General features: G+C 37.0%; 2 protein-coding genes across 2 annotated transcripts in view; one reads left to right on the top strand and one right to left on the bottom strand.

The window, feature by feature from the left end:
• The window catches only part of LOC113111206 (phosphatidylinositol 4-phosphate 3-kinase C2 domain-containing subunit beta-like), a 45,539-nt gene extending 41,424 nt beyond the window's left edge, over nt 1–4,115 (bottom strand). The window contains exon 1 of the mRNA XM_026275754.1: nt 3,592–4,115. The gene's annotated coding sequence lies outside the window, so the exon portion shown is untranslated. The remainder of the gene's footprint in view (nt 1–3,591) is intronic.
• A 3,662-nt stretch (nt 4,116–7,777) lies between these two features.
• Nucleotides 7,778–23,204, top strand: part of LOC113111203 (neurofascin-like) — a 71,627-nt gene continuing 56,200 nt past the window's right edge. Inside the window, exon 1 of the mRNA XM_026275738.1 lies at nt 7,778–7,911. The gene's annotated coding sequence lies outside the window, so the exon portion shown is untranslated. The remainder of the gene's footprint in view (nt 7,912–23,204) is intronic.

The raw sequence follows: 23,204 nt of genomic DNA, 5'->3' as shown, positions 1-23,204 counted from the left end.
GAAAAAGAGAGTAAATGATGATTTTCATTTTTGGGTGAACTATTCCTTTAGGTTCATGACCACTTGTGACCCATCGTTTCCTTCATAGCATGATAACAGTGGCAGGGGGTCTGTTTCTCCGCCCACTAACACAACTGTAGGAAACTCTCACACCCTACCCCAGAAGACTGGCACCAGAACAAAAGACCGAAGAGGAAGCAGAAGGGCATCTGTTTGACAGACATTCCTGGCCCCTTCCATTGCTTTACGTTTTGACCCCATTTTGCATCCCAAAAATGCAAAACCCCACATTCCTTTGCTATCATCTCTGGTGATTTTCATTTAAATAAATAAAATAAACACAATGCGTTTTCCAGATCAGCAGAGGAAATGGACGCATAAACCTGACCGTGTTTTAGGCTTCCATCAGCAACTCATCCAGTCACTGGTTTAGTTTCTGCTTGGCTGAACATGTGTATATGGAGATCAGTGTAAACAGAAAGGACTCAGCACATACAACATTCAAAACAGGTTTGATGTGATGCGTTTACAGGAAGTCTGGCTTTCCACATTAAAAGTGAAATCCCGTTTGATGCCTCACTATCACAGCCAGTCAGAATTAATATGATGTTACATATACATTAAAGGGATGGTTCACCCCAAAATAAAAATTGTCATTAATTAGTCTACTCACCCTCATGACGTTCTAAAAACAAGTATGACCTTCGTTCATCTTCAGAATACAAATGAAAATATGTTTGATGAAATCTGAGAGCTTTCGGACCCTACATCAACAGCAAAGTAACTGACATGTTCAAGGCCCAGAAAGGTAGTAAGGACATCATTAAAACAGTCCATATGTGACATCAGTGGTTCAACCTTAATTTTATGAAGTTGTGAGAACACATTTTGTATGTCAAGAAAACAAAAATAATTTTATTCAACAATTCAACCAAATTATTAGGGGCTTCTTTTTAAGTCTAATTTATCAACTAGTAGTTCAAGCAACCCTTAACTAGTCAATTATATTCTTTTTTTAGTTGTAGTTGAAATACAAACTAAGCGTCAAATAAAATGGTCTATTGCTCAACGTTTGTTGCGGATATGAATGTTCAGAACAAAACTTGAGGTTATTATAGACAAATACGCCTTCTTAGGACATGGTGTTAGAGTCAGCTTCGGGACAGTTACGCACATAAACAATCTTGTGCAAAAACACTTCCAAAAAACAGATGTGTTTGTAAACACCGATCTCAGGAATCAACAGATGGACTGTACAAATATAAATGCAACTCCTTCTGAACTGCCTTTCTAAGGCCGTCCTCCATTCCCAGGAGCACCGACCTCCCGTAGGCTTCCTATGCAGAGCCTCACGACTGAGCTTTGGCCGGAGGGGTGCACTAAGACAGGAGGGGTGGCAAAGAGGGTGGATCTGCATTGTTCCACAGGGACCCCAGGCCAGCCAGATACAGGCCCCCGGAATGAAACCCATGCTGGGATATAATCCCATTCAATCAGGGGTGGCTCCCAGATTGGCCGAACAAAGGACAGGGAGGAGTGAGGGCAGCCACGTCACGTGAGGCAGAGCCGACTCAGACACGTTCACACGGCTTGAAGAGCCAAAGACAAAGAGAGCGCTGTCATCCCTGTCCCCCCATATACACCCCTCCCCCAACACACCCACCCAACAACAAATATCACACGGCTCCCTCCATGCCCAGGGTGATCGCTTATGCTAGTTCCAGCTGATCAGGGCTTTTGCGCCGTATGCTGAGGTCTTCCATCATCAATACGCCTCTCTTCCTGTGGCGTTCCAACCCTAATATCAGTTCAAAGACCTCCAGACTAGCCGACTCTCTACTGTGATCTGTCAGGCAGATGGTGGTGAGCCAGGCCCACATTTAGCCAGTGAGGTAACATTCAGCCTCTGAGCAATGCAGTGGGAAAGTCGGAAAGAAAATCAGCATTGACATTTGACAAACACTAAACAAACTTCAAATAAAGTAAAAACTAACTGTTAGCACCAGACTTCCGATTTAGAAAAACAGAGAACAGAGAGGATGAGGCCAAACGCAGAAACCTCAAATCCCACAGGAAGGTGACTCAACCAAACGCATGGCACCTCTGACCTGTTGCGAAGGCGGCACCTGGCCAAGAATGTCTTTAGAGTTCAGACACCACACTTCTACCTGGTTCTACGTGGTTTGAGGAGATTTTGGTGCTGATAAAACATTAATTGTCGCTTTTGTTTTTACCCTGTCCGACAGGTCTAATGTGCATGGGTGGTTTCAGAAATACAATGTGATATTTTGCACACTGAAAGACCTGAAACAGGTAGAATGACTGAGGCCAATTCCAGATTGCCATGCTGAAATAAAGAATGCAGACTGAAATACAAAACTGGGATCATGCATCAAACAAACAAGGAACTAAACCTGGAAGAAAACAAGGTTTTAATCAAAGAAGATGAATAACATTTTCTTTCTTAGTCACAAAGCACTACAAAACATTAGTTTAGTTCAGCGTCCTGGTGATTCAGAAAGAAGCAGAATCTTGAAACAGGTTTGCAGAGTCTAAACCCAAATTGTGGTTATTGTGTCATATATATGCACTTTTATGTTTCTAAACAGTGTATGGCAGTCTAAACTTCTCTCTTTCCTGTGCTTCCAGCTGCATGAACCTCCTTGTGAGTCACTATAATTAATGCAAATATTTTACTTTAAAACACTGTTAAGTCCTGAATAAATTGAAGCTTGAGGAGATGCAGCATGCAGCTTGTGATACTGTATGCATTATCAAAAAAAAAAAAAAAAAACAGTCTGCTTCATTTGTTTTTGAGTGTAAAAATGCATGGTTCTTTTGGAAAGATCTGAGTTTTAAGGATTATTATTAAATGATAGCCTATATGAATTTTAATAACACTATAAATAATGTAATTTAAGAAGACTTATTTTATTACATTTTTCTTGGGTTTTACATTCTAAATGACTGAAGTGTATATATATAAACATTTTTAAACCATCTAAAAAAAATTACATGTAATATCATTTATTTAGCATTCATTAAAAAATACGATTCGATCAAAAGAAGCATGCAATATCATTGCATAGCAACAGACACCACCATGCTTCGTTTCTGTTTACAGCACTTTCACCTCATATAGTTTACAAATTTTAAATCATTCAAAAATAAAAATTAAAAAGATTAAAAGTCTTAGATTAAAAGATTAAAATTAAAATATTTCCTCTGTTTTGACACTCATTTCATCCGTATTTGGCTCAGAGTGTCCTATCATACAAACGTCTCTTTTAAATACAGATCTGTTTGAGTTCAAGAGCCCAAACTTGTCAAGTAGATATCTAGCCAGTCATTTTAAAATAGAAACAGGGGAAACGTGAGCAAAACCGTGGCGGTCAAAAAGCCTCTCTGAATGTTTCGGCCACCAATGTTAGATTTAGAGCAGCGCGAGAGTGTTTGTTCTCAGCTCGGGAGAACCTCAATCGAACACAAAGATTTTAGAAAAATCCAGGCACCGAGCAAAAACAGCTGGTCGTAAACACGAAGCGTTCTCAGCGCTTTCTGTTATAGTGAAGGAAAGAGCGTATCACATACCGTGTGCACGGCCTTTTGAGCGCCTGTGTCATAGTCCTTTTCGTTTATTCTCAGGCTCAATCGGTGTTCTTTGATAGACGGTGATCAGGCAGCCGTTTCCGGTGTCCACTAGCAGAAGATCAGGGCCAAATCAAGAGCGCGCCTCTGTTCATCCATACGAGACACACGCTCTCTCCTTCCCTCTCTCTCTCTCTCTCTTCTGTTTATCTGACCGACTTGCGCTGTGGATTTCGGCTTCAGTTCAAAGCTCAGCCAGTTCTTTTTGGATGTGTAAAGCCAGAGGATTTGGGTTAAGAAGAACAATAGCAGACTCTAGTGGCAAATACGGGTAATTGCATCCCATCATGACGCTTGACATCAAACACTGCAGTGGTACGTAAAACTTTTCCTTCAAATTTGTAAAAAGAGAACATGACTATATATTTAATAATACAAATATATCAACTTCAATATGTTGCCATGACATGTAGCTAGTCCTACATAAAGCTACATATATACACAAAAGCACAATATGAGGCCTACTTCAAACATACATAGACAAAATGAAGAAATCCCTACAGGTAAGCTGTGTCCAAAGTTAAGTGCGCACACTTTGAAGGCCACGGACTGCTCCGCCTTCGCAGGATTTCCTAATTCCGCCACCAGGTGTTCTCGATTACTGCTCCTGTCACAAAGCAACGGTATAAGAGCTGCCACCCTGACAGGATAGGTGGAGCCAGAATTGCTCGTTTTTTGGTTTTATGTTATTTCATGGAGGAGATGGTAGTTTGTTCAGGGTATATTATGGCAAACCGTTTACCAATCAAGTTTCACAATTTACTAAACCGTTTGTTGCCAGAATATACCAATAATATACTAATATCACTATTATGATAGAAAAATCTGTTCCAGTATTTTTTTTTTCTTCATTATAACCAACTGAGAGAAAAAAACAACAACTCTTGTACAATTCTCTACACTGGAGAAAAACGTATGTGGAGGATTACTTCTAGGTTCTTTAGAGAAAGGTGTTGTTTTTCTTATTTTTACCCAATATATGGGTACGTGAGGATTATTGAGTACAAAATTAAATCCTGTTTCATTCATACTCTTAGCCAGAGGGCGCCCTTGCCCAGAAACTCCACGAGTGGGACTCATAGAACTTATGATGTTCCAGGAAATCCCTAGCTGAATAAAATGCAAATAGAGACAATTTACCTGATGAAACATCAACTCAGTAAACAGTTGTGACAATATATGGTTTATCTGTGTTCTTCAAACCATCTTGGATCTTTTTAAAGTAAAAAAATATATATTTATAATGCAATGTTAATCGACTTCCATCTCTGCATTGAATGCTGTAAAAAGTTAGATTTGTTCTGCCTTCTCTGAATCACAAATTTCAAACATATAATTTGATTATAATGACTTATAATACTATCTTTTTAGCATTGTGTTGCATATCGCAGTGCGTAAACATAAAACCATGTCTTTATTATCAGAGTAACGACAAACAACAAGTGCTACTCTGCTCAAAACACGTGTATGAATCATCATTGGCAAATACTTTAAATATGTAAACATACTTACAGGCTGGGAGTCAGAAGCGCCAGATTGTCCTTGCAAAGTTGGAACTGCCCAGTCTTTGTACCCCAGACTCATTGTAGGCTACTGGTTCAGGAAACAGTCTTTTTCCTCTGTTAAATGCTCTGCACACATCTGAATATTTAGGTTGAGCAGTGTTGTAAATACAACTTAACCACTGATTTCTAGTTGTGTCCTCTTTTGGAAGGCCAAACAAAGTAGTTTCGCTTTCACAACAAAACACATATTTGAACATTTGGGCGGTGTTACGCAAATCTTTCTACATTATGATGTACAGACATGTGGGGGTATGTTAGAATGAGCTGTTTTAGGTAGGAGTGGTTGACTCTTAACTTTTATGAAGAATATCTCTTTGGATTTGAGACGTTAGTCTTTGCAACTTTACATATTTTCTTTATGCACCAAGAGCTTGTAACATTCCAAAGAGAAAGGACAAATTTAAATCACATCATATGACCCCTTTAAGTGAATTTTGACTAAAACATGTCATTTAAATGTTCTCATTGTTGGACAACATGGTGTTATCATGGTATCATGGTAGATGTTCTAAAGACCATGTACTATTAGTAAGCAAATTTAGCATGACGTAGTGAGTTTTAGGCTTAATGTAATGCTGTTTGTGACCACCAGAGGCAGCATCTGTGTTTGTGCCTGTTTTTATACAATCTATGTATGGTTCGTGCACACACAACAGTAACTGCAGGCAAATTTGACCTGTACATTGTGTACCATTGCTTGGCATAAGCTACATTGAATCCTTGAAAGTAAGGCACTGAGCAGTTTAACTTTGTATTCCCAACATCACATTGTGAAGTCTGTCAGTGCATGGCAAATCTGTATATAATGTGGGAATAGCAGTGCGGGCCTTTGTCTTCAAGGTTTAGTATGCAGGATTGACTTCTGCAAGCTGAGGGGCCTGAAACAAACTGCAGACTGCATACAAGATTAGATTTCCCAGCTGCTTTCAGTGTATTTTTTCATAGGCAAACTTCTCAGAGACATTTTTCAGCATAATTTTAAAATATTATTGGTCTGTAAGCTGTGTGTATTATTATTATTATTATTATTATTATTATTATTATTATTATTTTGAAGCTCCACAGTTGTACGGCCTCTGGAATATCATTTATAGCAAATTGTTTTATTTTAAATAACTATTTTTGTGCCACAGATTTTCTCTGATTACTTCTCATCTTCTAGGTGCATTTTTACATTTAATACTGCATGCAGTTTTAATATTGAACACTGCTTATTATAATAATTTCTGTAGCTACAAAGTGTTTATGTGTAAAAGTCCATTAGCAGATAATGTCTATGAGTTGCCATACTGTGTCTATTTGTTGATGTGTGTGCATTTCTGATGTTTATGATACTCTTAATTGGGAATAGTTTGTGTGGCTCTGTTCATGTAGGCTACTTCTGTGATGTTAAACTGGGCCAGTGTGTCACTATATTGTAATGGATGATGTAAAGTTCCCTATCAAAGAGTGTTGTGTGTTCAAACAGAAGTCCATTGATAAAAAAAAGAGTATGTCTCAGCCTATCATTATAAAGATATTGTTATGTTAATCAATTTTTTTAGTAAATAACATTAATGCTATATGTAAGTTTGGGGTCAGCAATAATTAATCTCTTATGCTCATCAAGGCTTCATTTATCTGCTCTCTCTCTCTCTCTCTCTTTCTCTCTCTTTATATATATATATATATATATAGGATATAAGAACAAGATTTAGGCTAATTGATTTGATTGATTTATGTATTATTATTATTTTTTAAACAATGTAAAGTCTTTGCAGTCATCTTTGAACAGTTTGAAGAATTGCAATTATTTGCTGAATAAAAAGTCACTTTCTTAAAGAAAATCGTTGAAAGATTTAATAGTTCATTTGTTATCACAAACCACATTGCCTTTCAGAAGTATACTATAACAATGTGGTGCATTTATGTTTATATGCAATGTAAAATTTTAAGATGTATTTGACTAATCCTGTCAAAATATTATTATAAAAATAAAGCAGCCTGTAATCTTTTCTTGTGGCTTTACATTAAATTTGTTTTTAGCTTTCAGTGTGACCAGTGACCATCGAACACAAAACCAGTCATAGAGCGAGGAAATTTGTAATGATAGTCAATAATACATCGAAAAAATTGATTTTTCTTTTATGCAATATCATTAGTATATTAAGTAAAGATCAAGTTTCAATAATATTTTTGTCAATTTCCTACTGTAAATATATAAAAACTTAATTTGTGATTAGTAATATGCATTGCTAAGAGCTTCATTTGGACAATTTTAAAGTCGTTTTTCTCAATATTTGCACCCTCAGAATTCATATTTACCAATAGTTGTATTTCAGTCCAGTATGCTATACTAACAAACCATACATCAATGAAAATCTTGTTTAGTCAGCTTTCAGATAATGTATAAATCCCAATAAATAAATAAAAAAGGGGGGGGGGGGGTTATGACTGGTTTTGTGGACCAGGGTCACGTTTATCTATTCTTAATATATATAATAATCACGTGGTATTAAATTGACGCTTCGTGTGACGTTGCTGACGTGCAGCTCTAACGCAGACGATGGGAACACCTGTCCTGCTGGAATCGGGGGCGCGCCCACAGGAGCGAGCGTGGGAAGTGAGCGCGCGCTCTGAGAGGGTCGCACAGCACAGACGGATATTACCGCATTAGAGAATCTCTGCATTATATGTGGCCAAACATACAGCGACACAGGTAAGAGAGCGATGCTATCAAAGCGTTGTCAGGGGTAACACATTAAAAGTGGCTAGCCTTGTTCCACAGGAGATAAAAGCAGGCTAGGTTTGTGTTTCTTAAATACGGCCGTTGCTGCTTCAGTAATCCTCGCGCATCCCGCGTGCTTCAGCTTCTCTGCGCATCACTGACTGATGCGGTCTTCTTCCTGCTGCTCTGCGCAAAGCATCACAGCCTGAAGATGCCGGCAATATCTAACGAAACGCTAGAGAAATATAAACGCAGCCTCATTTAATGTCACCAGCTATGTTTAGGTAAATAAACTTGGGCTTTTCGAGGCTGTCAAGTTAGTTGTTTTTGAGGCCGAATGTTGGCCAAGGATGCTGTAGGAAGTGAAAGTGTCATCGCCCCTACCCAAGGATATCGTGAGAACAGGACCAACATTTGCTGCTGCGTTTTATTACACGAGGAACCTTCAGGCCACGTTAGAGGGTAAATATTACATTGTAATATAATTCACAGGTTTTAAGAAGGTTAGTTTTGCCTGCGTGGATAAAACAAGTTGGTTAAGATAGCAAATAATCCGAAAATTGTCAATAAACATTATACACTAACACTTGCATATTATATATATATATATATATAAGATTTATATTGGCTTTAATGGTAGGATGAAAACTTGTAGGCCATAAATGTACAACATCTATCTATCTATCTATCTATCTATGTATATATATATATATATATATATATATATATATATATATATATATATATATATCTACCTATCTATCTAATCTGTCTGTCTGTCTAATGCTTCATCATCATCATACTTAAAATAAAACCTATCCAATTTAGGGCTGTGCAGAAAATCGAATGTGATTTTCATGCGCATCTCATCAGTAAAGGCACTCCTGTAATTAGTAGTATATTTCCAGCACTTGCGTTCAGATCAGGGTTGACAGGTTTTCACAACAAAGTCTGCCCAGTTGCTTCTCAAAACTAGTCAAAAACTAGCCCAATCGCGTTTCCAGGAGGTTCCCCGATAAAAATTGCGTCCTGGGGTTAAAATACACGTTTTTTGGCAGAGTTGCCTTGGTAAAATTCACATTTTAGGGGCTAAATATCACGTTATTGGGAATGGGGTCGCTTCGACCCACGGACATGAAAAACAACCGCAGACTTGGCAACACTGGTTCAGGCGGAGCGGCATTTAATACACAGAGCCCTTGTTCACGGACAATATACTCAAAATCGCTTTCAAAATCGGCAATGAATCGACTTCGATTTTGAATTCGATTTTGTGTAGATTGTCAGTGAACTAAAGTCCAACAGTGTTGCCAAGTCTGCGGTTGTTTTTTCATGTCCACAGGTCAAGGGACCCCAAAACCAATAATCTGATATTTAACGTTAGCCCCTAAAATGCGAATTTTACCAAGGAAACTCTGCCAAAAAACTTGTATTTTACCCCGGGACGCAATTTTTTATCGGAGAACCCCCTGGAAACCTAGTTTTGGACTAGTTTTGAGAAGCAACTGAGCAGGCTTTGTTTGAAAACCTGGCAATCCTGATCTGAATGCACGTGCTGGAAATATACTAGGAGCGCCTTTACTGACTAGATGCGCATGAAAATCACCTTCGATTTTAAGCACAACACTATCCAATAGAAGTATAAAGTATAATATATCTGAGTATCAATCAGGTACTCCTCTTGCATAGTTTTGAATGTGTACAATTCTGTTTGATCCTTGACTTAAGTTTTCATATTCATATATATGGATCTACTACAGGGAAAAGGTTTCCATTTATAATCTTTGAATGCTGCTTTGGGAAACTCAGAGCAGCTGAATTAGTCCACTAACCTAACACTTTTTTTTTTCTTCCATCATGAATTAAAGATGCAAACTGCCCACATCAGATGGTATCTATGGCCATGTGACCTGGCCTGGGCCCATATTCCCACTGAGTTGGACCCATATGCTCTGAATGATCCAGAGATGTGCATGTCATCTCCCATTCAGCGGTCTTTGTCATATTGTGTTGCAATCATTCATGGAGGTATTTCATAGTGCTTAGCAGTTCGTGAAATTCGATAACCACCGGCAGCCCAACAAAAAAATGTTCTAACCTGATTAGGAAATTCTAAAGAGTAGTTTAATGAGAACAGTGTCAGATTAAATCTTGGATTTATCAGAGCAAACAGTACATCTTGCATTTTAACTGGCAACATGATCTGGTAGCCTACATCTAAAAAAGTGAATGGAAGTTAAAGTTATAAATGTAATCAAGTCACCTTTATTTTTATAGCACTTTGTAGAGTTTCAAATCAGCTATACAGTATTAAAAAGAAAGTAACAGAGCTAATTGTGCAAACATCAAATATAATATAAGTGCATATATGTTTCGAAAGAATATTATGAATGGCTGTATATATGTATAGCTCAACTGCATCAAACCCAACTCCACTTTTTATTCAACGTCCATTCTCTGTAAGTCGCAGTGACCTCACCACACCACTAGATGCTGATATTCCACTCCTTTTCTGTTGCTAGCTTTGATTGATGCGATTTAATTCCCAGGAAACATGTACATTTTGTAGTTTAAATAACACTTTTAGTGTTTAATAGGCAGTTATATATAAGTGCATTCTATAGTTTTGTAAAAAATAAAATGAAAAAAATAAATGTATTCACAAATAACATGACCACGTGCTTTTACCTGCACACCCCCCTCACCACCTATAGAGGTATTTTCTGCCATATGGCGAATTTTGAGAAATCCTTTTACTTGGCAACATGTTAGTTGAGGCTCAACCCTGTGGATACTCCCACTGAGCATGCAATTTAAACAGCATTAGAGAAACCTGCGATTCTCTCTCAGCACCTTCTGCAACTTAAAAGAAAATTTAGATGGGGAGAAGCTCACGTTTTCTTGTCAGATTTATGTAAACAACTCCACTTGGCTGTCAAGTATTAATTAAAGATGCATACACAGAAGATTAATGAAGTTATTTAGGAAGATTGAATGACTTGCTGCATAATAGTGATACATCTTTAATGACTGCAATGAAATAAGGTCAAAGAGATGATATATGGTGCGTAATTTAATTTCATCCACTAGCATTCCCATTTTTCCCCTCCTCCACAGCTCATATTCACCTACTCTCAGGGTTCCTACTCTGCAATGGGATGCTTACCTTTTACTTCTCAAGGTTTTGTTTCCAGAGGTTCTATTTTTAGCTATGCAATAGCATCTTTCTCCAGTGAGGGGGCAAGAGGTGCGTCTAGAAAGTGAGTCTGGCCCAGTGCCGATTAAAACTGTTGCACGCTGGAGGGAAAGGAGAGACTGAAAGAAGATGGAGTCAGGCTGGGCATTCATTCTAGTTTTTGATCTCTGCCTGGCTCTGTGTCCTCTTCAGGGAGGACAAGAAAAATGAGACTGAAACAATGGGGTCAGCTGAAACTTTTGCTTGTATTTTAGAGCAGTATGTTTTAGCAGACTGCTCCAGGGCCTTGAATCTGTTTGCTTGAATGGACCGTTAATGGAAGATTGTTATAGCCCGTAATGTGCTCTTCGTCCGGATTCAGCTGAGTCAAGGCAGTTGATAGTTATGGATTTCAGACTGGCCTAAAACAAGCAGGACGCATTACTAGCTGCATCTACATTGATTTTTTTGTTTGTTTGCGGAGACGCAGCTTTATCCCAGCAATGAGTAAAGAGGCCTTGCTGGGCACATTTACACAAATTGAGGTTAATAATTAATTGTTGTAAATGATGGGTTATATGTTAAGGTTATAAATGGCATATGTCAGTAATTGCTAGGCCACCAAGTTAAGATAATTTAAGACTTTACATTATTTTGCCAAGTGAATTCATTGCACTTTACATGGAAGTGGCTTGTGAGGTCAAGATATTATTTCAGTTTCATCGAACTTGAAGCGTGTTTCTGGCCTATGGTCCACAAAAAATAATTTTGTGATCAATTTATGTGACCAAGGTAATGGGTTTGTATGTGTGTTTGTGTATATGGAAAATGTAAGTTGTATTTTAATATATTATCTTATCTTTTCATCTTTTCATTTGAGTATTTTTATATTTTATAAATAATTATTTTAATTGAAAAATTTAATATTTAAAAATATGTGTCATCATATGTGACCCTGGACCACAAAAACATAATGGTCAGTTTTTAAAAAAAATTTAGATTTATATATTTAAATCTGTCCAAATGAAGTTTTGACCCATATAATGTATTTTTTTGCTATTGCTACAAATATACCTGTGCTACTTTTTAAGACATCCAGGGTCACACACACAAAATTATTTTAAATGGTTTAAATTGGATATGTATTAAATGTAATAAATATTGTAAATAATGAGTGCAGCTGATAGGTAGACTGATATAATATTGTTATTGAAATATATATTGTTCGTGGTCTGCTCCCTGCCACCATCACACATAATTTTCATGCGACAGCAGAGATTCTCTGTTAATATCACTAAAGAGAACATGAAGTTACTCATGCATCTCACTGCATGACTCACTCCTGTTTCCATACGAAGCCCTTCCGGTCTGATGCACTCTGAATATTTTATCAAGGCCCAGTAGCTAACTATCCAACAAAATCAATGAATGAGAGATTGTGTTTTCATAACCGCCACACCTTCACTTTACGTGCTGTTTCAGACGTTCTGTTTGATCTATAGTAGAGCTCACCTCTGCCTCTCCAACAATGACCTCTGTGAGTTATTGTGTTTTTGATGTGCAACATCAAAGCATTTGCAGTGCATTGTATATTTGCATCCTTATTTTTCTTGTTTCAAAGCATTCAAGCATTATAGGCACTATGGGAACTGTCTGTAACAGTCATCGCTGGCTTTTACTTCTTTTTGTATTTGTGATGTCTCTCTCGGTGACTTTTAGCAGGGCACACATGGGGCCCTACATCTGCAGGGAGGCCACTGGCTCTGTGAAGCCAGCAGCCCTGCACCTGCACAGGCTTCTGAAGCAGAGGGTCATTCGTATTCATCAGGGAAAGTGTTTTCCCAAAGGAATTGCTACTAATAGATTAAACACATAAATTAAGCATTGAAAGTACATAAAATATTGTCCATGGCAATTAGTGATGAGACAAATGATGAAGTGTGTGTGTTTGTGTGTGTGTGTGTGTGTGGCTCATGTGATGTAATCAGAAGATTTGTTTTTTTAAACACACACACACACACACACACACACACATACATATACACGCCTACTTAATATGCGTTTAAACGATTAATTGCATCCAAAATAAAGATTTTTGTTTATATAATAAATGTTCCTGTACTGAGTATATATATTATTTAGACTATATTGATTTAATAATTATTTATTTAATAATTTATATTTATATTCATATAATTTATAATGCATAATGTATATACATATATTTAATATATAAACATAACATATTTTTTTTAAATGTATGCATGCATGTGTGTGTATTACATATACATAATAAATAAACACAGTACACACACATTTATTATGTAAACAAAAACTTCTATTTTGGATGCAATTAATAGCACCCAGCACTAATATATATACAGATATATACATAAATACCTTTCGGTTGACTTTTTTTTTTTTAACTAAAGTAGCTAGACCAGCTTGGCAAAGTCTCCATTCATTATAAATATCTAAACTGGACAATGAACCATAACCACTTTCTTGAACGATACTATCAAAAGTCAAAAGTAAACAATGCAATCACACCTTTTATCAACATTTAATAGAAGCTGAGTTAAATATACTTTAAATGAACAGACACTTTTATTTGAAAAGAATCTGAATAAAAAAGGCTTCAATTGACTATCACTTTGAGTCATTTTAAAGAGTTGGATGCTTCTTTCTTTAGCTATCAAACAAACCTAAGACATCAGAGAGGCTCCTTCAATCACATGTTGACACAGGTTTTACATTGTACATAATAAATATGATGTTGAAAAGGGTTAGAATAATATACCTTTGATGTTGAAAAGGGTTAGAATATACCTTTTAATGTGTACCTTCTTGTTTGATTTGCAGTATTGTTTATGGCTGAAAGGAGGAAATCTTGTAACAGAGGATGCCTTTTCTTTAGTGCAGAACCATTGAACTCCTTGCGGATTTGTTTTGTTAAAACTCATTGAATGACAGATGTTTGAGGCACCAGAGTCACAGAATGCTGGGGACTCGATGGTAAATGTTAGCTGAAAAAGCTAACTATTAACTAGACAGTGGGAGCAGTAGGAGTATTTGCGAACCTTTGTTGAAGGCACACTAACAACTACGTAAATCTGTATTGTGCCTGTATTATGTTTACTCTATAATATAATCTGTTTAAAAAAGCATAAAGAGATTAAATTAAAGTTATAGTTCATTCAAAAATCAACATATGCTGAAACTGTACATGGCCTCGTCTTACAAGGCATCAGATGGACTTCTTCATCAGAGCATATTTGGCTAAATGTAGCATTTCATCACTGTGACGAGTGGGGCGGGGCCAAGAGCCATGGGAACGGAGCGAGCCCGGTGAAGTGATTGGGAAATGAGTGACACCTGCTCCACTCACCGGTCTCGAGTCCCATGGAGGAGATTGGAAGGATACAAAAGAGGAGCGACGACAGTGAAGGACGAGAGAGGACCAGGCCTGGGCTTTATTTTGTGTTTGGTTTTGTTGGGGCACGACAGTCGTCCGCGAGGGGCTGTCGTGCTGTTTTGTGTTTATTTTGTTATTAAAAGCTTTATTTGAATGTCCGTCGGTTCCCGCCTCCTCCTTCCCGTGATTGTGAAGTTTCTACTCCATTACAATTACTTGTTAACCAGTAAATAAGGGGAAGTCATGGCCTAGTGGTTAGAGAGGTTGACTCGTAACCCTAGGTTTGTGGGTTCAAGTCTTGGGCCGGCAATACCATGACTTAGGTGCCCTTGAGCAAGGCACCAAACCCCGAACTGCTCCTTGGGCGCCGCAACATAAATGGCTGCCCACTGCTCCGGGTGTGTGTTCACTGCTGTGTGTGTGCACTTTGGATGGGTTAAATGCATTTTTTTTGTTTTGTTTTTTTTGTTTTATCGAATGAAGTGAATGGGTGCCATTAGAATCATAGTTTAAACAGCTGATAAAACATAGATTAAACAAGAAACAGATTCATCTGGGTAGTCTGAGGGATGAGTACATTTAAATTTTTGGGTGGACTATTCATCAACAAAACCGCTCAAAGTAAAATCTCATAACTGTGAACTTTTCAGCAGGACAGCTTGTCATTAGGAGTAATAAGTCCGTGTTTAAACTGAATCCTGCATATTAATGTATCATTGATTTTCGGAGAAAATCGTTTCCATATCCAATTTAAAGCCATATGGTTGAATCATTTTTCACTAGATTACAGTCAGTGTAGTTAGCCTAGGAAATCAATAACCCTTTTGCTCAAATTAGCAAAAGAGTCATCTGATATGACACATTTTCACATTGTATCTTGTTCAAGGGTGACGGAGATGGGGTCTTCATTAGATCCGTGTATCCCTCGGGATCACAGAAGGCCAGCAAGCCCTGGAATTTCCCCATCAATTCTGCTCAGGTGGAAACACCTGTCGCCGTAAACAATGGGGAAAACATGATGCATGTCTTGTCTTGTTCTCTTGTTTGAATGAAATAAATAGACAGTTACACGCCATCTTTTTGGATGGTGAATGGTTCGGAGGTCAAGGTGTGAGGTTTTGCACTTGATGTTGTTAGAAATGGGAGAACCACATTTAGACTGCCATAGAACTGCCTGACATCTTCAAATTGGCCTCTTTGTTCTTATTAGTGTTGTTTCACACGTTAAGACTGACATTGAGTCACTTGGGACATATAGCTCAGGTATATTACAGAAGATTCTTTATTTATGTCAGCGGTCTTGTACCATGCAATTGCTGTGAGATTTAGCTTTCTATATTTGTGTCATGCAGTCAGAACAGGATGATGTGTGGGAAATGAAGACTCATTCTTGTTGGGAAACCTGAGCCTTAGGGCTTGAGGGGAGGGAGGTTTCGAGAAAGAGAAGAGAGGAATGTTTTGTGTCCTCATATGTGGTCTCTGTAAGTTTTCCAACAGACAGATAATGTGTTTGTCAAATGCATTGTGCCATCTCTAGCTACAGTAAATAAATGCATTTTAGTTTATTTTGATATTGATATTTTCATTATACACTACCATTCAATAGTTAGTAACTGTGTTATGCTCACAAAGGCTTTTCTATTGTAATGCATTTTAAAAAGTAATCAATTCTTGTGATGATTTGGTGCTCAAGAAACTTTTCTTATTATTATTATCAGTGTTGTTATTATAAAAATTGAATTATGAAATTATACAAAACAGCTGCACTGCTTAATATATTTTGTGGCAAGCAAATTGACCGTTTAATTCCAAAACCCAGTTGTTTTTATATAATAATCCAGATGCAAGAGAAAGTAATATACAAGTAATTTTAACTGTATTTTTATATACTTATGTTTATTTTTGATGTATTGATTTACTATACTTTTACGCCGCCATATAATTAAATGGAAGAGAAGAAATTATTTAAATGAAGCAATTATTTTTGTTTTCTTTGTGCACAAGAAGTATTTTCATAGATTCATAAAACTAAGGTTTTATCAATGTCTTATACCTTTCTAGGCCTTGAACGTGGTAGTTGCATTGCTGTCAGGGTCAGAAAGCTCTTGAAATTCATCAAAAGTATCTTAATTTGTGTTCCGAAGATGAACAAAGGGTTTGGAACAACATAAGGGCGGATATTATTGGCAAATTTTTTTTATTTGTGGGTAAACTATCCCTATAAGATTGTCCTGTACCAACAAATGTAATGAAACATAAAATAATGTGGTAATAATTTCCATATTAACACATTGTAAAATCGCCCATCAGCTATTCATCATTAAACTCATTAAGGGGCACAAATAGCATTATTTGACAGCTGACATGGAGAATCACGATTGAGTTGCTGAAAACAATAAGAAAAAGGCGAGAAAGGAGCGAGACACGAAAGTCTGTCACTGTGGCTCCTTTCTCACTAGCTTTCCTTCTTCCATCATTTCTCCCGTTATAAGCAGATGGACAGTGGGGGCCAGGAAAAGGAGCTCCTTGGAGTCTGGCGTGGTGTCCATTGTGGGCTTTTGATATTTAAACTCGCCCTCATCTACCCTCAAGGGACGCCCGATTGTCTCCATTGTTCAATAAAAAGTGGGCCAAGAAAGAGAGAAATAAAGAGGGGGATCAGATTGACATGAAAGGGGAGGGAATGATTGGTAAGATAAAAAAACAGAAGAAAACAATCTTTGACTGACAGTTTTTACTGGTTCGACCAGATTTGTACCGAAGTGTGTTTTGTGGAGTGCACCAAATATGAGTGTGATGGACAGGAGCACAGAGAGACCACAACAAGGGAAATTTCCCCCATCGTCAGAGGAGATTTATTGATGTCAGCAAATAAAGAAGATGAAAGAAATGCATGTGTGTGTGGCAAGGGGGCTGTCAGGTACTGAAATAACAAGCAACTACAGAAGACTAGCTGCTAGACAATAAATAAATGAAAAAATATATACTTCGAAAGAATCCTTTATTATATATGAAAGAACAAAGAAATATGAATTTCCCAGCACTCTCTTAATTTGCGTGTACAGTTTCGAGGTTATAAATGCTCAGTTTGTGCAAATCATTTCATGTCTCACCTCACCTCAGTGCTCCGTGACACAAACAGACAGCGCAGATGCATGGGGAGAGAGAAGGATTTTCTGTGCCAGATATATGCTGTGGGGCTTTTAGGGAAAGACCAGCCAAATTGCACACGTTCCCATCTGCACCTCTTGCTGCAACACCCCCTTTTTAGTTTGAAAGAGTCAAAATGAGATTATGATGAATGGAAAATCTTATCTGAAAATGAATCAGTGCTTTAGGAAATTATAATATATGGGCCTCTGGGTTTTATGAGATATTGCAGACTAGAATGGAGCAACAAATAAATGTAGGCTAAATATTCATTTATTTATATATCCCATGATTTAGAAGAACCTTTTTTTTTTTTTGCTTTTAATTTTTAATCAGCCAGGGGTTTGTTGCCATACACATTTAAACATGCCACTTGATAACCGTTAGCATGTAACCTGCATTGACATTAACTGAGCTAAATGAAAACAGCAAGTCTTGCATTATTCATTTGTACATTTACTGAATGAAGTCATGGACCCGTTACTTTACGAGTAATTTGCTTTTTGGCCTCAAAATAATACCTGAAATTACCAGATGAATATTGTATTTAAAATGAGTGCGTGACGTACAATATATGGATAGATAAAGTATAATGTAGACTATTATAGATATTTGTAAAAATATAATTGAAATGAATAATTTCATTTCTTTCTATACTACTATATGTTTAATTTATAATATTTATACAAATAATAGTTGTTTGAATGAATGAATAAGTGCTCAAGAAATTACTACTTTAGGTCTTGGCAGTGATTCCAATATTTCAGAATTCTTCCCACGTTGGAAATGATAGCTTGTTTTGTTGTTAGCATAGCATTTTGATAACATTACGTAACATTTTGACCTCGGGTCAGATAAGGGCTCTTTAATCCTGTCATTTAAGTTGTTTAGACTTTTAGTTAGATGCTGCAGCTTCTCATTTATGATGTTTTAATTGGGTCACCATGGACTAGTGGCTAATGTGTTCAGAAAGTCCTGTGTGCAAGTGCTAAATGGCTGATCTCGGCAAAGGTCAGGAAATGAGGGTTTGTTAATGTCAGGATGTCTATCAACCATCATTCTCGGTTTTTTCTCCATTGTATCACTCTTGCTCATCTCCTTGCATTGCTGTTAATTAGACTAGCATATCCTTTTAAGGCATTTGAATCGATCTGTTTGTCATTGTGATGGCTTTCAGAGGATACAGATTGCTCTTTATCTCGGTGAGGTTACGAGATGGAGTTTATTTTTCCTTCTCCAGGGCCATAACCCAAAGGTCAACGTCGTCACAGCTGTTTCGAAGGTCATTATGTGCAGAAGTGTCACACTGTTTTGCTTTCATGTGGGTGAGTCACCCAGAAGGTGATTGTGTTTATAACCTAATGCGCCATCGCAGGGCAGCTTGAAATGTCAGGGTTTCATTTAGATTTGAGAACATTAAATTATGATTAGTTTGTATAACACAGTTGCTCGCTTGAATATGATAATCAAAGATGAAAGTGGTGGGTGAGGAAGGGGGGAAGGGGATGCCATAAAAAAAAATTATGTTGACACAAGACAATTTAATTTATGTGTGTCAAATGGAGTAATTTCTCAGTAATGGTGTTTTTATAGGGATCTATTTAATATTCAGTTCTGCATGTCACTCTCCATCAAGCTTATTTTAATGTCATTGATATATAGTTCCTACTAAAATTGTAATATATTTTTATTTATTTTTTTATTTGAAAATTATTTTGGTAAATATTTTATTTTTAATTTTAGTTAACTTTTTTTTTTTTTTTAGTTACATTTTATTTAAGTTAACATTAATTTTATTTCAAATGGGCCTACCAAAAATGTTTTTAGTTTTGGTAAACTATAATAACTCTGACTGTATCTGGTGCTACAGTAAATGTGACTCTGTAAGGGAAAATAGCATGTCCTCTGGAGTAAAATCACTTAAACACCAGTATGTATTATTTTATGGATAAATAAATCAATCCTTCTTCTTTTTTTCTTCTTCTTCTTCTTCCTTTTTTTTTTTTTTTTTTTTTTTTTTTTTTTGTAACTATCCCTTTAAGCGCTGATTCTAGAAGGGATTCTCTTTGCCCGCTACATGTGCAGTAGGTCAGATTCAGGGCTTCACCTGATATTCACAGAAACACAGTGTCCTGTCTGTTGTGTTAGGTAGCAACTCCCTTTATCACATTTCATCATTTCATTTAATTCCTGCTTCTTTAAATTAGCCTAAAATGTCAGCTTGAAAGTGTTATGCTGATATTTTTAAGATTCGTGGGTATTTTTGGCCATATTCATTCCATCTAATTAGCTGAGACGTGATAACCTTGGTTTGGCACAAGCATTTTGTCCCTAGAAATAATAACCATGCCTGCAGGTGTTTCTCAGAGGGGGGTGTCAGTAATTTGATGATCTAAAATAACCTAATGGTAAGCAGTGACACTTTTATCCTTGTCTTTTCCCACGGCTCTCAAGAGGATGAGACTGCAGTCATGATGACACTCTTTATGCCTTTTTGTAGTCTGGGAATATATATATTTATTTATATATTATATTATATTTGTAAGCATTTAAAGCTATATGAATGAAAATGAATGCTAATAATGTTATTTCTCTGTTTTTCTTCGCAAACTTTCATATCAAAAGTGACATTTATGACAAACAAGATTTATATTACCAATAAATCCTGTACATTTCAACTTTCTGCTCTTCAAACAATTCTGAAAAATTATCAGTTTCCACAAAATTATTAAGCAACATTGATAATAAGAAATGTTTCTTAAGCACCAAATCAGCATTTTAGAAGGATTTCTGAAGAATCATGTGACACTGAAGACTAGAGAACATCACAGAAATAAATTTCATTTTAAAATATATTCAAATAGATAACATTTCACAATATCTCTGTGTTTACTGTAGTTTTAATAAAAAAATCTAGCCTCTGTAAACGTATCCTTTTTAAAAAATTATATTAGATAATTTGAACCATTCTTATTCTTTATTCTTAGTCTGAAAGATAATGCAGTAAGTTAATTTCCTATAATTAGTGCCATGTTTCTGTATAATATCCAGAGACACACATGGCTTTGCAGTTGTATTATCCTTCCTTCATTCTTCATAGATACTGTCTTTGTTTTACAAGTCTGCATAAGCCCATGTAAATGTATTTAGTCTTTTTGAAGGGCCCTCAGCAGCCCCTCTGAGACCTGTACAGTGTTACAAGTCACTACCAGTGTTTTCATACAGAACAGGTGTCTTTTGGATCCCAATGGGAGGTTACATCATTATCAAAGACCCCTAATGCTTAAACTGCATGTTATGTCATACTGTAAAAAGGAAGCTTTGAATTGATGATCTTTTGGATTTAAAAAATCCACTTTCTTTATTTGTGAATGTTATTGATCTGAAGCAGATGTTATGATGTCCATGGCACAGATGGCTTGTCTTGGTTTTGTAATTATGTATGCAGGACTGTCTTGTGGTTCTGCAGTCCAGCTGCTTTACCCATTGTATTCTTAGACGTTGGTGTGTGTGTGTGCGCGCACGTTTGGGGGGATGCACACACGTTCTGGTGGGAGACCAAAGCTTTCCCTCCCTTGTCCAGACTTCTTGAGGGCAGATCGGGGCTCTGCCAACAATTAACTGAAGAAATGACAACACCTCCTGTTGATAGAGACTCCTGAGGAGCCGACGGGGGAGGGTTCAGCGGGTCTGCACACGACAGCCGCTGCTTGACCGATATGTAGGAAGAGCTTTTTGTTAACACTCACTCTGATTCAGCCTTCTGTCAGTGTAGATGTAAAGTAGGTCTGGAGACTAAACTGAATCGCGACCCCAGGGCTTAACACACTTGATGTCAGACCCGAGGTTGACTCTTCAACTGACACAGTTAAACACTCAGAGCCCTGATCTGTGGTGCATTTCATCCTGATCCATATGTTTTCGATGTTTGGCCCACAAGAGTTTGTTTTATAGGTCACATGTGTTATACGTTTTTTTTTTTTTTTTACCAACGGGAATTATTATAATTATAATTATATATTCTTATTATTAAAGTAATTATATTAGTTAATTCCTTCATATAATATAATATAATATAATATAATATAATATAATATGTTAACGAAAAGAACTGAGAAAGAAAGCACATGTGTACAGTACAGTATATTAGATCCATGCAGTCTGTCAAACATTAAAGGTCCCGTTTCACGCGCTTTTTTGAAGCTTTGATTGTGTTTACAGTGTGCAATATAACATGTGTTCATGTTTTGCGTGTTAAAAAAACAGTATTTTTCACACAATTCACCTATCTGTATACCGCTGTTTTCACTGTCATAAAAACGGGCAGATGTCTTCCTTGTTCTATGAAGTCTCTCCTTCAGAAATACATAACGAGTTCAGATTGTGCCAGCGGTTCCTGTGTTGTGAATCGACAAGAGCTTACAGCACGCGGCCCTCCTGCAAACGCTAATTTTGGAGTAGTTTTGAGAAGCAGTTGGGCAGGAGCGTGTGCTGTAGATGTATTTATAGTCACAGGAGCGTTTTTACTGACGAGATGCGCATGAAAATCGCATTCGTTTTTTTGCACAGCCCTAATATCTAGTTAACAAATCTAAACAGCGTTGTCCTTTGTGTAATAAGTTACAGAAACTGTTAAACGCACCAACTTAAATAATAAAATACACTTACCGGTTGTGGTCCATAAACAACACCTTCTCCAGACAAAGAGGGAACTGCTCCATCTTTCAAGAATAATCTTTGTGCGAATCCGGCATTAAATTGATTGAGAAAGTTGTCCTCAGCAAGCAGTCTTCAGCAAAATTTGCTGCACATAGTTTTACATGTGGATTATAATTTTCCGGAACCGAGTTAAACATAAATTGTAATCATTGATCTCTAAGTACAGCGTCCCTGGGAAGCCCAAACAAAGATGATTGGACTCAGAGATGAAAATAACAGCGTTTCAAACGACATGGCAAACACAAACTCAGCTCTTCCGTCTTCTCCGTCGGAGCACAACAAGGCCACGCCCCCTGTTTGTGAATTCATGTGGGCGGAGGTTAGTTAAAAAACTGTTTTAGTGACGTCATTACTGCAGGAACTAGAGGGATGTAGTCCAAATGGGTCGTTTTTTGTAGGCAAATTCTGTTTAAATCAAATATCTCGCTTGGCATTGAACTTTGAGCTTTAGAATTTTACAGATATTATTTATACTCTAACAACAACATTACACTCTAACTAAAGTTTAAAACATGGAATCACGAAGAAGGGGACCTTTAATAGTAATCAACCAACAAAAGACGAATGAGAAAATCACTCATTGCTGCTCTTGGCTTATTTTTTTTAAATGTAATAGTAAGGTTTCATCTGTTTTTATTAGGGATGCAATTAAATTTAGGCCACTGAAAATGATTGGCTGAAAATAGAATTTTCGTTTTTTGGCCAAAAGAGACAAAATAGCGTTCAGCTGTGTGATGCTCCGCCTCTGCCCAATATTCTGTTTTTATGACTGTGCATTCTGTTGAGTTGTTTGTGGCCCAATGCGAATGCTCCACTTGTGTACCA

Source organism: Carassius auratus, chromosome 11 (genome assembly GCF_003368295.1).
Source record: "Carassius auratus strain Wakin chromosome 11, ASM336829v1, whole genome shotgun sequence".
Taxonomy (NCBI): domain Eukaryota; kingdom Metazoa; phylum Chordata; class Actinopteri; order Cypriniformes; family Cyprinidae; genus Carassius; species Carassius auratus.
Note: the sequence above shows the minus strand (reverse complement) of the source record. Positions and strands in the feature narration are given on the sequence as shown.